Source organism: Lissotriton vulgaris, chromosome 2_1 (assembly GCF_964263255.1).
Source record: "Lissotriton vulgaris chromosome 2_1, aLisVul1.2, whole genome shotgun sequence".
In the NCBI taxonomy this organism is placed as follows: Eukaryota; Metazoa; Chordata; class Amphibia; order Caudata; family Salamandridae; genus Lissotriton; species Lissotriton vulgaris.
The window spans coordinates 1,813,167,399-1,813,181,866 of record NC_141687.1 but is presented as its reverse complement, the minus strand read 5'-3'; positions in this window follow the sequence as shown (position 1 = coordinate 1,813,181,866).

Genomic DNA, 14,468 nt, shown 5'->3' with positions numbered 1-14,468 from the left:
TTCTTCACCAACCAAGGTCTATGTAACCGTTAGACCTCTCTCATCGACGACGGCCGTCGACGCCTCGTCGCTGGCTCCTCTGAAGGCTCTACCGTCGACGAAGAAGATGCCATCGACGGGTTCGTTGGCGAGCTCCACTCAGTCGACGAAGTTACCGCCGTCGACTAAGACGTCGACGAAGGTTGTACCTTCGACGACGAATATTCCGTCGACGAAGCCCAATCCGTCGACTGCTGCCATCCTGTCGACGAAGTCTGTCTGTCGACGGGACAGACTTCGTCGACAAAGTCTGTCCCGTCGACAAAGTCTGTCCCGTCGACGACGGAACCTTTGACGTCTGCTCCTGTAACAGCGGAGAACACACAGTCGACGCCGCAATTGTCATCTTGCACTGCGTTGCAGGTCTGGTCACCGTTGGCTGTGTTCTTTACACCAAAACTGTCTTTAACTCAAAGGCGTGAGACAGTTTTTCCACTATCACCCCTGCATATTTCACCTCAGAACATCATCGCAGGTTCCTGACCAACTTTTAGACTCGGACAGTGAGGATGACGTGGTTCATACATTCGGATCAGCCACTAGTCCTTCTGAAATAAATATAAAGTTTCAAGAAGAGGAACAGGAGGATGAACAACCACCTGTACAAATGGCGCCCCAGATAGACAGTGTACCTGTCGCGCAAGTACCAGTTGCTTTACTGACCAACCTACAATATATGTTGGATGATTATTATAGGTTTCCGCCATCTGAATCTACAGGCTCAGTGCCTGTTACTCCGGCTACTGAAGCACCTGTGCCAGTTTTACAACCAACAAATCCTGCTTCACCTCCACCGCAGTCTCAGGTGGTGAAAGTGGATCGTCCACCTTCGGAAGAAGAGGAACAAAGAGAAGAAGGAGAGGTACAGGATGAGTCGGAGTGGGATGAATACCAGGTGCAGACACCTTCCCCTTCGCCTCAGACCATCTCAATTTCACCACCGGTGGACGTGGGTAGCTTCCACCTTTTAATGGAGCGTGCAACTAAACGTTTTCATATTGATATGGAGCATATAGAAGAAGACTGTTTCCTATAAGACTTTAAAGATCAGCCCAAGAAACAGATTAAGTCTATACCCATCATTGACTTTATTTGGCAGGAGGGTATAAAGGTCATGGCAACCCCGGCATCCATTCCTCCAGTCCTGCCACGAATGGAAAAGAAGTACAGAGCATCGGACAAATATCCTGCGTGCCTTATTGGGCAGCCGAAGCTTGACTCTGTCATTGTCCAAGCAGCCTAAAAGAGGGCTAGGAACCCTTCTTTTCCGGTTACAGCCCCACCAGACAGAGATGGCAAACGCCTAGATTCGATAGGGAAGCGTGTCTCCACTATGGCAGCTACAACTGTTCGAGCGGCTAATTCATTGGCCATTTTAGAAAGGTATGAGCGACAGATGTGGTCAGACATTGCACCATTCATTGACCTCCTTCCAGAATCTTCCAAGGCTGAAGCGCTCAAGATACTGCAGGAAGGCCAAAGAATCTCAGAAGAGATTATTGATTCAGCAGTGGATGTAGCCTCAACGGGCTTTCGACAGCTAGTGGGGGCTCCGGTTCTATGTAGACAGGGGTGGCTACGTTCTACTTCCTTTAGACAAGAAGTCCAAAATAAGGTGCTGGACATGCCATATGATGGGGAATATCTGTTTGGCCCACAGGTGGAGGAAGCCTTACAGACGATAAAGAAGGATACAGAAACAGCAAAATCCTTGGGCACCCTCCAATTACGCAAGCCGCCCTTTCGAGGAGCGAGAGGACGGGGAGCGTCCTCCAACAGAGGTGGATATAACCAACAATCCTCCTACAGGCAAACAATCAATGATATCATACCCAGCGCTATCAATCGTACGGCCGGAGAAAGCCCACTTATGCCCAGAACAAGGGAAAGACAAATTACCGCGGAAAAGAAAAGCGCCAATGAGACATTTCACCTGCCACCACCGCTGCCCCGCTCTCGAGAAAAAATTGGAGGGCAAATATCAAAATTTTACTCAATTTGGCAGTCAATAACACCAGACAAATTGGTCCTGTAGATTGTGGCCAGGGGCCATGCCCTAGAATTTCCTCCAAATGTTCCCCCGAAAGGACCACCTCCAGCTCACCTGAAGGAGCTGTTTGCCCAAATCAGATTGACGATGCAAAAAGGAGCGATCGAGAGCGTACCTCAGAAGATGGGGGGAATGGAGTTTTACTCCAGATTTTTCCTAATAAAGAAGAAAAACGGAGAGTGGCGCCCCATCCTAGATCTTTGCGCTCTAAACAAGTATTTAAGGAAATTAACTTTCAGGATGTTATCGCTTCAGGAAATATTACATCTTTTGGCAGCGGGAGATTACATGGTCACCTTAGATCTCCAAGATGCATATTTCCATTTCCCCATTCTACCTCGCCACAGAAAATTCCTGCGCTTCAGGGTGGCTGGCAGGGATTACCAATTCAAAGTCCTTCCTTTCGGACTACGGTCAGTGCCAAGAGTTTTTACCAAGGTTTTGGCTCCAGTGGCGGCGCACCACCGGCTGGAGGGAATCCAAATTTTCCCATACTTAGACGACTGCCTTATGAAGGCCAGTTCTCGCGAGGTCGTACATTCTCATCTACAACAGTGTCTACACCTGTTCCAATCTCTGGGCCTGTCCATCAACCTCGACAAATCCCAATTGAGACCCTCTCAAAGACCAGCTCTCTTAGGAGCAACATTGGACACCCAGAAGCTCCAAGCTTTTGTCTCGGAGGAGAGACAAATGAAGATAAAAAAAAATGGCGCAGAATCTGTTATCAAGAAAGTCAGTTTCCGTTCGGCTATACAAGTCTTTTCTGGGGATGATATCATCTTGTATCCCATTAATACCAAACTGTCGCCTCAGGATGAGACTGCTCCAGGAAGAACTAAGCCTGCAGTGGTTACAGGTCTCCGGCACTTTCGAAGATCTCATCAGGATCACACCGCTCATGCGGAATTCTCTCCGCTGGTGGACACAAAAATGACATCTCCGACAGGGGTGTGCATTCCTTCAAGATGCACCAAGCCTCACCATCACTACGGATGCGTCTCTCAAGGGCTGGGGAGCGCATCTTCAGGGTCTCACAATCAGCGGCAAGTGGACTGCTCCACAAAGGCGATGGCACAACAACCGTCTGGAGCTGAGAGCCATTTTTCTGGCATTCAAGGCGTTTTATGCACTCATTCAGGATGCCAGTGTTGATAAGAACAGACAACACAACAAGCATGCATTACGTCAACAAGCAGGGAGGAACACGATCTCTTCTCCTATTCCAAGAAGCCCAAGAACTATGGGCATGGGCACAATATAAATCTTCAAGCAGTGCATGTTCCAGGAACAGAGGACGTTTTGGAAGACGCACTCAGCAGGACGACTGTCGCCACTCACGAGTGGGAACTACATCAGCAGACAGTGGAACGCATCTTTCGCCTGTGGGGTCGACCAGACCTAGATCTATTTGCGACAAAGACCAACAGCAAATGCCAAATCTTCGCAAGCTGGCATCCCCACAAAGACTCTCAGGGGAATGCGTTTTCGATAGATTGGTCTCTGACATATGCATACGCCTTTCCACCGATTCCACTAGTCCCCAAGGTTCTGTGGAAAATGAAAAAGGAACCGTGCCGATTGATCCTAATTGCTCCTAGATGGCCGCACCAGTATTGGTTTACGGAGCTTCTTCTTCTGTCAGAGTGCGAACCGATTCAGTTGAATTCAATCCTGAACTTACTCAGCATGCACAACGGTCAGGTTTATCATCCGGATCCATCACTGAGATTAGCGGCCTGGCGCCTGAGTACCGTGAGTTTGCCCACCTAAACATCCCGGAGGAATGCAAGGAGGTTCTGGCCAAGGCAAGGGTACCCGCTACCATAAAGACATACAGTCTTAAATGGAAGCGTTTCTGCATCTGGTGTCGCTCAAACGAGGTTCACCCTTTTTCAGCAACGCCAGAAGAGATTCTACCTTTCTTCCTGCAATTAGCAAAATCAGGCCTGTCTCACGCAACCCTGAAGGTTTTTCTGGCGGCGATCTCAAGGTATCGGCAGGATGGTACTAATTCCCTATACTCTGCGAGGATTATACAACAATTCTTTAAAGGCCTCTTTAGAATGTTCCCTCCAGAACGCCGACCACCTCCTGCGTGGCATCTTAATGTAGTCCTGGCACAGCTCATGGGTCATCCATTCGAACCCATCCACAAGGCTGACCTGAAATATCTCTCGTGGAAGGTATCACTGCTGCTGGCTTTAACATCCTCCAGAAGAGTCCGTGATATCCAGGCTTTTACGGTTCACCATCCTTTCCTGCAGTTTACAAGTGACTCTGTGATACTCCGCACTAATCCGAAGTACATTCATAAAGTACCTTCGGATTTTCACCTCAACGAACCTATAATTCTAAAGTCATTTTTTTCCTAACCCGCAAACACCGGCGGAAAGGGCGTTGCATACGCTGGATGTTAAGAGATGTCTTAAATTCTATCTGCAGAGGACATCCGCTTTGCGCACTTCTTACCAACTGTTTATCACCTACGGTGCTATTCATACGGGGCAGGCAGTTTCGAAACAGACTATTGCAAGATGGATATCTTCTGCCATTGCCTTTTGCCATATGCAAGCAGGACGACCGTTGCAAGCAGCACCTAGAGCTCATTCCACAAGAGCAATGTCATTCTCTACGGCTTTATTTGCTGGAGTTCCTCATCAGCAGATCTGCAGAGCGGCTACTTGGGCCAGTTGCCATACATTTACCAGATATTACTGTCTGGAGGCAACCAGCGAGCTGATACTTCTGTGGGTCGTGCAGTTCTATGAAATCTTTTCAACTAAGGTGAGCCTCTGTTTTCCCACCTCCAGAATAGACAGGGAAAAACAGGTAGGGGGTGGGATAGCTATCATTTTTAACAGAGAATTTAAATGCACCTTGGAATCTGTATCAATTCCAGACTGTGGCGGGTCTTTTCAAACTCTTTTTAAACCCCAATTTTACAATGTCAGGCCTTCTGATTTATCGACCCCCAGGCAACCCCTCTCAATGGGTATCTAACTTTGCAAATCTTATTACTCCCTACTATATGTCATCAAGCAATTTTTCCCTGCTGGGTGATCTAAATCTCCACCTAGAAGATCCCACCATCCCCTCATGCTTTAATCTGTTGGAAGACCTAGCTGCATTAAATTTGTCTATAATAAATTCCAGTCCCACTCACATAGCGGGCCACTTGTTGGACCCCATAATATCCAACATCAGGGAACTTACGTACATTGCCACCGTACCTTCTGGCTGGTCCGACCACCATCTCATTAATTTTAGCATTACTTTTCCACCCTCCCCCAGTTTGGAACAAAACATTGATGCCACATACAGAAAAAATTGGAAGTCAGTCGACATCGATGCTTTAATTGCGGCACTAAAACATAACCCTCCAAGCCTAAACTCCAACATGGACCGCGTAGCAATTGAAACACAAAATTGGCTAACAAATGCAGCAAATAATTGTCTGCCCTCTACCCGCACCAAAGGGAGTAGGCATCGGCCTCCGGCCCCATGTTTTAACGACAGCCTTAAAATTGAAAAAACAAAATGCAAAGTACTAGAACGCAAATGGCGTAAAAAGTACGACCCCAATGCCAAAAGATGCTATCATGAAGCCAGAAATCATTATCATGCTGCCTGCACTAAGGCGAGAGCTGCTTTTGTCTCTAAAACAATTATCGAAGCAACTAACATGCCAAAAACTCTTTTTTCCAAAGTTAAGGAATTGGCGGGTGCATATACTACAGCTGTTGCACCCCCACTTAGCACAAAACAAGGCCAGGCGTTAGCTTGTTTCTTTACTGAGAAAATCGATAAAATTATCTCAGACATCAAGACAAAAAACTCTGATCCCGTCCCTCCCCCTCTTTCTGACCCAATTTTGCCTCAACCCATTGCTTCGAGTGAAAATTTACTGGAATCCTGGCCGACTCTTTCATTAGAGAAATTGAAAGGAATCTTAAAAACTGTTAAATCCGGCTCCCCTAGGGACCCCATCCCTATTAAAATTATTAAAAAATTGGATGACCAGTCTTTGGAAATCATTGCCAATCTCCTAAACTCATCCCTCGATCTCGCCACTGTCCCAGCCTTATGGAAGCATGCCATGGTGACACCCCTTTTGAAAAAGCCAACTGCAGATCCAGAAATACTGGCCAATTATAGACCCATATCTCTGCTCCCTGCTTTTTCTAAATGTCTTGAGAGGCACGTACATTCTACTTTAGCCACTTTTACAGAAGAAAATTCTTTACTCCACCCTTCGCAATCTGGCTTCAGGGCTGGTTTCTCGACTGAAACCGCCCTGTTAGGTGTCACGGAACATATCAGAAAACTCCTTGACCAAGGCCAGACGGTCGCACTTGTGTTATTGGACCTAAGTGCGGCGTTCGACACCATCTCTCATGAAACGCTTATTAAAGAGCTATATACAAATGGTGTAAGAGGAAAGGCTTTGGATTGGCTCAAATCCTTCCTGGTAAATAGAACCTTCCAGATCGCATCTGCACAAGCCGTGTCAGACACCCTACCTGCATCTCCTGGAGTGCCTCAGGGGTCCATCCTGAGCCCTCTGTTTTTTAATATCTATCTTAAACCTCTGGCAGAACTTGTTGAAAAGCTAGGTCTAACGCTTATGAATTATGCCGACGACACCCAAATCATTTTTTCCCTATCTGAATCTTGTCCCCACTCCCCGTCGTTACTCAAGGAAGGACTATTAAAAATATTGAACTGGATGACAACAAACCAGTTAAAACTGAACGGCGACAAGACGGAAATACTGATTTTGGGAAAGGATCAAGGTCTCTGGAGCCCTGCACATTGGCCAGACCAGATGGGCACTTTTCCTACCCCGGTGTCCCATGCTCGAAATCTGGGCTTTATATTGGACAATGCCTTATCCATGGACAAACAGGCCAGTAAAGTAACTGGCCTCTGTCTCACCATAGCTAAATGGTTGAGAAAGATCCTGTGGATGTTGCCAGTATCAACGCAAAAGACCGTAGTCAATGCCCTTATCACATCAAGGCTTGACTACGGCAACATCCTCTATTTGGGTGCAAACAAATCTGTGATCGGACGACTACAGGTAGCGCAAAATGCTGCGGTCAGACTCCTTTGCAATATTCCGAGAAACTCTGGAGTCTCAAACCATCGTCGGAATCTTCATTGGCTTAGGATAGAGAGCAGAATCCGCTTCAAGGCCCTGAACTACATGTTCAGAATAAAAGCAGGAATAGCACCAAAATATCTCCAATCTCTTGCCTGCCTCTATACGCCCAAGAGAAACCTCCGGTCACAGACAGCAGCCTGTTTCTGCATACCAAGGTTTAAACGCGCAAGAACAGGTGGCAGATCTTTTGCCTATCTGGGACCCTCCCTGTGGAACACGCTTCCCCCCGGTATCCGGAAGGAAGAAAACTACTGTAGGTTCAGAAAGCTGGTAAAGACCTGGCTGTATGAACAATAAACCACTCAACAGTCACCTTCTCTCTCTGTCCTCAATCTAGCTGTGTCTAGGCGCCGGGAAACCCTTTTTGGGTAGCAGTTGCGCCCTATAAATTGATAACACACACACATTACTGCTGTCAGACGCTTCATATGTTATGTTTTTACACATGCTTACATGATTGCATTCTCCTATGCTTAAAATGATATGTGTATTTTCAGTTTACACTGTTTTATGACTTATATGCTGACAAGCTTGACAACCATTGGCGTCTGCCTAGCACGGATATGTACTGCTAGCTACTCTGATTCAGGCATGTGAATCTATGAAAGACACCCCTAAGACTTGAGAAGAACAATAGTTACTTACCTGTAATCTGTGGTTCTCCAGTATTGGTGTCTTCCATAGATTCACATGCAACCCGCCCACCTCCCCTCAGAGGCTTTTAGGCTATTTTGGTTTACCTTCACTCCTTGCGAGAAAATCTGAGAGCCTGAGCCTCTGGGGAGAACATTCTGGTGGGTGCTGGCGCCTGATTGGCTTAGTTTGGACTATACAAAATGACTGGGATAGTCCTAGATGTGGAAGTTTTTCCTACTGTAGCTTTGGGTACTTTACTTCCTGGTTTGTTTTTATTGGTATTTACTACATATTTATGGCATATTATTACTTTTTTATATACTGTGGGACTACCACTCCGACGACGGGGAATTATTCCGGCATATGAATCTATGAAAGACACCAATACTGGAGAACCACAGATTACAGGTAAGTAACTATTGTTCTTCCTTTAACCCGTTCCGTGCTGCCGTCGGCCGTTGGTAGCACTACCTCCCTAGTGCTGCCGTTGTCCGACACAGCCCCGCCCACCCTTTAGAACTTAAGGGGTTAAAGAATACGTTTTCTATGTGGGAACCCATACATGGTGGTTTGATATTCCTTGCAGTCCACCCTCAATGTGTTTGCAATTTCGGAGACCCTGGGAATGTTTACAATCTACATGATTACTGTTCATTAGGCAGGTCGTTCTGCGTCCCCCTGTAATTTGAGATTTTGCAATTGCAAAATCAGAGCGAGGCGCAAAAAGTTGGTGCATAGTTTGCAACCACTTTGAGAGCGCTGTATTTATACATCTAGTCACTGCGTTAAGACTCCAGCTGCAAACAGAGTATAATCTGCAGGTGCCTAGTTTTATATAATTGTACGTAGTGATATTGTCCTCAATAATTTGGTCTTCCAAAACAGTGAAGTTCTTTAGTGTGGGGAAGATGTGTTTATGGTAAAAAATTATGGTCCTCCAAAAACAATGAAGTTCTTTATCCTGAGTAAATGTGTTAATGTGAATAGCAACAATACCAGATTAAAAATCTCAGTTTCCCCCCTCCATTCAGTGCTATTCTGTTTTAGCTATCTGTTGTTATTGTTGCTCAGTTACTTTACTCTTTTTCACAGGATGGGGTTATCCCGTACTCTGCTCCTTAGGGCTCTTTCCCTTTAACCTTCTGTTCTTTCCCCACAACTTTGGCATTCTATGGCAGGAACAGAGGTTCTGAATATACATACACATTTCACTGTTAAAAGTGAACAAAAACCATAGTAACCATGTAAGAAAGTGGATTATTATTTGGGGTGGGCAGTCACAAACCTGTCAGGATGAACCTCAAACGTCACTCAATTAACCTAAACTCAATCCCATGTTGCTATTGCACAGAGCAGGCAGACTTACAATAATTTAGGATAATATAAAGTGTTGATGCAGTACCAAAACTGTAATGTCCGAAACACCAACCAACAAAAATACCACTCCAAGTTATAAACATAGAGTAAATTTGACTAAACAATATGACATGAAGACACCAAATATCCAATAAATGGAAACGGGGTATGCATTTTAAAGTGTTAAGTAAAATTAGCGCCAAAAAGCACTAAGTGCCAATGATAGCCTATAGTCGATTTAATTTGAGACCTAGGAAAGTTTCGCCTGATATTTATTGTGCTGGACAAAGCAAAGTCTTCCCTTTAGACTTTTTCCTCTTAAGTTTTCAGTTGAGACAAGCATGGCTGAGTATGGTCATCTGGCCTGAGGTAAGCTGCAAAGTCTTTGGTGGTGATAGGAATGGCGAAGGGGCAGAATTTTAGAAGATGGAGCTCGCATGATCATAGCGGGTTCAACCCATTCTTTCCATCCAGATTCTTGAAGAGCACGGTTCACACATTGCTGGTGAGATTCCTTTGTAAGACGGGGGGGCAGAATTGCAGAATGCCTAGCTAGTAAGAAAATTGATTATTATTTGTGGTGAACTACAAACCTCAAGGAATATTCATAATCCATGTCCGGGTGAACCCTCCAAGTCACTGCATTAACTTAAGCTCAACCCCCTGGTAGCTCCGAAGCAGATCGGCTTATCTCAGAGCACTGTGTAAGGTATTTATGCAATACCAAAACAGTAATAAAGTTGAAATGCAAAACAATGAAAATCCCAAACGAAATTAAAAAAACATGGAGTAAAATTTAACAAACAAAATGATACAAAAATCACACAAATTAAATACGGGGAACCAGAGATATGAAGGTTTTAAGTGTAAATAAAGCCAAAAAGCACAAAGTGCTAATGATAGTTGCTGTTGACTGGGACCTTGGTGCAATTTGAGGATGGCTGCAATGGAGCGCAGGTCGAATACACCAGCCAGGTTCACCTTGGTCAAAGATTTTAACTCTGACCTAGTCCTTTAAGTCCTAATCCAACACAGATGTACACTTCTAAAGCCCCCCAGGAACGTAGGGAAGGCACTTAGGGGCATATGTATGAAAGTTTGGTTTTGCGATTCTCAAATAGCAAATTTTAGAGAATCGCTATTTGAAACTCGCAAAACGAGATGTATGTAGGATTTGCAAAAAGATTTGCAAATCCTACATATTCCTTAATTGTGAATCGCAAAGTGCGATTCGCAATTAAGGAAACCCTCCCCATTCATTTCTATGGGCTTAGAGGCCCATAGGAATAAATAGGAAAACATTCTAAATTTGCAATTAGAGCACCGCAAATTGAGAATGCAAATTCAAAGTCACAAGGGTGTCAAAAGGACACCCTTTTGCACCCCTGAAATAAGCAAGGATGTTCATGTGGCACACACACATGCCCTAAGGGCATGTGTGTGCGCCACATTGCACTTTGAAAAATGCAAAAAAAAGAATTTTTCGAAGAAATTGCAAATTGCCACCAACTTGAAGTTGGTGGTAATTTGCGATTCCTTAAGGCCAAAGTGCACTTTTTCTGTGCTTCTTACATTGCATTTGAGAAATCGCAATTTGCGATTCCTTAAATGCAATCGCAAAATAGGGAATCGCAAATGTTGTGATTCCTTATTTTGTGAGGCAGTTTTTCATTAATACATACCACTAAGCCCAATTGCGATTTGCAAATGTCAAAATTCTGCGAAATTCCAGCGTTTGCGATCGCAATTTGGAATGATACATATGGCCCTTAGAAACACAGAGTGTCAGATAAAGGTCAATAGTAAGGGTAGTCTAAGTCTAGTTGCCACTGGTCAGCTGCAGTAAATGGCTCATGCCACTTATTGTATCCCTGTAGGTTCAACAGGAAGTCAGCCTTATGAACCTTGGAGTCCACTTCTTTGTCTTGGGTAAAAAAAAGAGTAGGTCTAGTCCTTCAGAACCCCTCTCCGTCCACAGATAGCAGCTCCAGTCCTCTTCTTCCTCAGGTCCAGCAGTGTTCTAGTGTTGGTTAATGGAGATGCCAAATGTATTCCTGGCACTAGTTAGTGGGTGGCAATAACTCCTGGGCACACCCTTACAATGGGATAACATTATTGGGGCCAACCCAACCCACTTTGGGCATTTTCAAGATGGCAAAAGTATTTTGTTGCCCTATACATGGGTTCTGAGGTCTGGTAGTGTGTGTGTGGGGGGGCGGGAGGGGGGTGGTGGGGTGTACTATGGTAGTCCTAGTGTCCTCTCACATCCAACACTAAAATCCACTTTGAAGCAGCCACTGTAACTATAATAAACCAAGTGATAGAAGCCGGTTATTACAAAATCAGGATTTTTCAGCAACCAGACAGCAAACACATACAGACTGTCTTGGCAGCCTGCTCCCTTCTTTCAAGTGTGTCCTAAGTGTTCTATGTAATATCAGAGACAAAAGTCTGGTAGGGCAAAAGCAGGATTCTTCAGCAACCAGACAGTGGATACACAAGAATTGTTTCTGCATCATGTTCCCTTGGTTTCAAATGTGCCCCAACTGGTGGTATGTATGCACCCAGCAGGTCTGTCAAGTTAGTAAGATTTGACACACATGCCGAATTTGACACTGTGGTGTTACAAAGTATGCTCTCAGCCCCCACCCTGTATATTCTTTGAGGTTCAGAGGAGTAATCTCGGCCCACTCAGGTTAGCCTATTTTCTGCTCCTTTTTCACACCTATTGAAATGATAATTGCGATTCTCCTATTAACATGACCAGAGAATCTGGATTTCATTAAAGACACGGAGGCTGACATTATGCATTATCCTTTAATAAGCAACTTACACAGCCGCACTACATCATAAAGGATAAGTTCTAGAACAAACAGTGTACAAAGGATGTAACTAGGATATGATAATCACTGGCTCTGAAAAGTTGGCAAGCAAATGCAAATTAGCCTCCAAGAACTTAAGGCAAGCAGAAGGTAACTTTATAAAAGTACTTTTCATTAATATTTATTAAAAATCCTACTCCTTTGAATTGGATTGTAATAACTAATAAAAACAGTTGCATACTTATTTTTCAAGCTAGACCCATTACCGAGATACAGTATTAGGTTTTAAACGGTACTCTGGTTTTCTACAGCAAACAGAAAAATAGCTTTTGGGTGGTAGTCACTTTAAGGACACATTAAGATTAAAGTTCTACATATCTTACTTTTAAATACCATGCACCCTGCCTTGAGGGCTACAAAACCTACATAGAGATGACATAATATTTAAAAGGGAGGTTTTAATCTGTCATGAGGGTTTATTTTGGCAGATCGGTTGGCAGTTTCTATACTGCCACAGCCAAGCTTTGTGGGCTGAAGTTATGTCTGTGCCGTCCACTACAGAGGCAGGTAGGTGATGCAGTCCATTAATGGCATTTGACTTCCAGGCCTGGTTACTGTATGTTCCACACATTTAGGGCGTGTAGGAATGTTAAATATACTGGTTAGGAATATGCCAATTCAATCATGTATAAAGTGGTAGCACAGGCTCTTTACTACTGATTAGCAGGGGTAAAGTGCACAGAGTTCTAGAGTCGGCATAAATATAGGGTGCAGCAAAAAAAGAAAAATCCTGGGTGGCTTTGCAGGAAAGACCGATTTCTTACACTAGCCAAGTGATAGAAGATTTCCTTACATGCTTGGGTTCTTCAGATGATTCACAGCTTTGGAATAGAGACAGTAATACAATACACTATCATTTTTATTCAAGATTTGGAGAATTTTGCAAACCAGAAAGTATGGAACCTGGAGGCAAATGCGGCAAATAAAAGCTCCATTTCTTTTTTCTTTAACGGAAAGGGTTTCTTCAGCAGCCTTTCCCCATTGAAAATAAAGGGAATGGTGTCATACCTTTCAAACATCCAAAGGTGACTGGTCTACAGATGCTTCAAAATGGCCTGGATCTGTTGCTGATGGGCTTCTTGAGACCGAGCAATTGGATAGTATAGCGTAACCTCTCAGTTTTGGCCCTACAGACAATTCCCTTTGAAAGAGCGGGTGTAGGAGTACAGTGCTGAGACCACAGATTGTTTGGCTGCTGGCTCACAGGATCGGACTAATTATTTAACTGATTGTTCAGGATTGAGACACTTTCTTGTAGCAGGTGCAGTAAGCCATTCGACTGCTGCAGAACCTGGAATGCAGATTAACCAAGTGAAATCAGACCGTAATTCCAAGACAAGAATGGAATTGTTGGGTTTCATGCTAGGACAAAGAATGCACAGGTTTTAAAGGAGCTGACCCTCAGTTGGGGTGTCCCATAGAGGGACCGGTTTTCTTCCAGACGGAATGTTCAGGCCCAGCTAATTTAAAAAGAAAAATATACAACTGGTCGTCAAACATTCTAGCCCCGTAGTGAGGGTACAGACAGGAGTCCTACATGGGGACTATTTGAAGTACAAACCTGCATTGCAATAGGACATGCACTCTGGGCAAATACGGGCAAAGCTACTGTCTGTGTAATGTTAGAATATTGTGGCTTGAGCACTTTGGAATCAAACAGGAGTGGGCATAAAGAAAGGAATGAGAAAGAGAGGTGGGGGAGCAAGACACAGAAACAGGAGCTCATGCAGTTGGGGGGCTGGTAGCGCAATAGAACACTGATATGGTGTAGTACCGGTACTAGGATATAGGGGCAGCATGCATGACAGGGACTGAGGGAGAGGTGAGTCTCAGCATGTGAAGAATTGCCAAGAGCGAAGAGAACATGTCCAGGGTCTTGGTCACCTTCTGCAAAGCCATGAGGAGGCTGTCACCTCTACCATAGACGTAGTAGTCTAGCTAGAATCGGTAATAATGTTGGTTTCTGCACAGCAGGAGAGCCAAGCCAACCAGGTCGCGATCTGTGTGAAGGTGCTGTATAAAAGGGAGAAGGGGGTGGGGGCACGAGCGCCGTTAATGGGTCCCAGGAAGCATGCAGCGGCTATAGTTCTTGTGTCCTTAATAAGGCAATGCTCAAACAGGTTCAAGTCTTTTTCAACTGGAAATCAGATAGTTTCAAAAACAGCATAGTGGATGCATTTCTTCAAGACCCGAGCAAAGGTTTGAACTTTGCGTTTCCCCTAATTCTGGTGATCTCTTGTGTGGCAGTATAAACCAGGAGACGACGAGCATAGGTGATTTTGGTGACTTGAGCGTGGAGTACGTACAGAGATGTCCAATGATTGCCTTCTGTTACTTC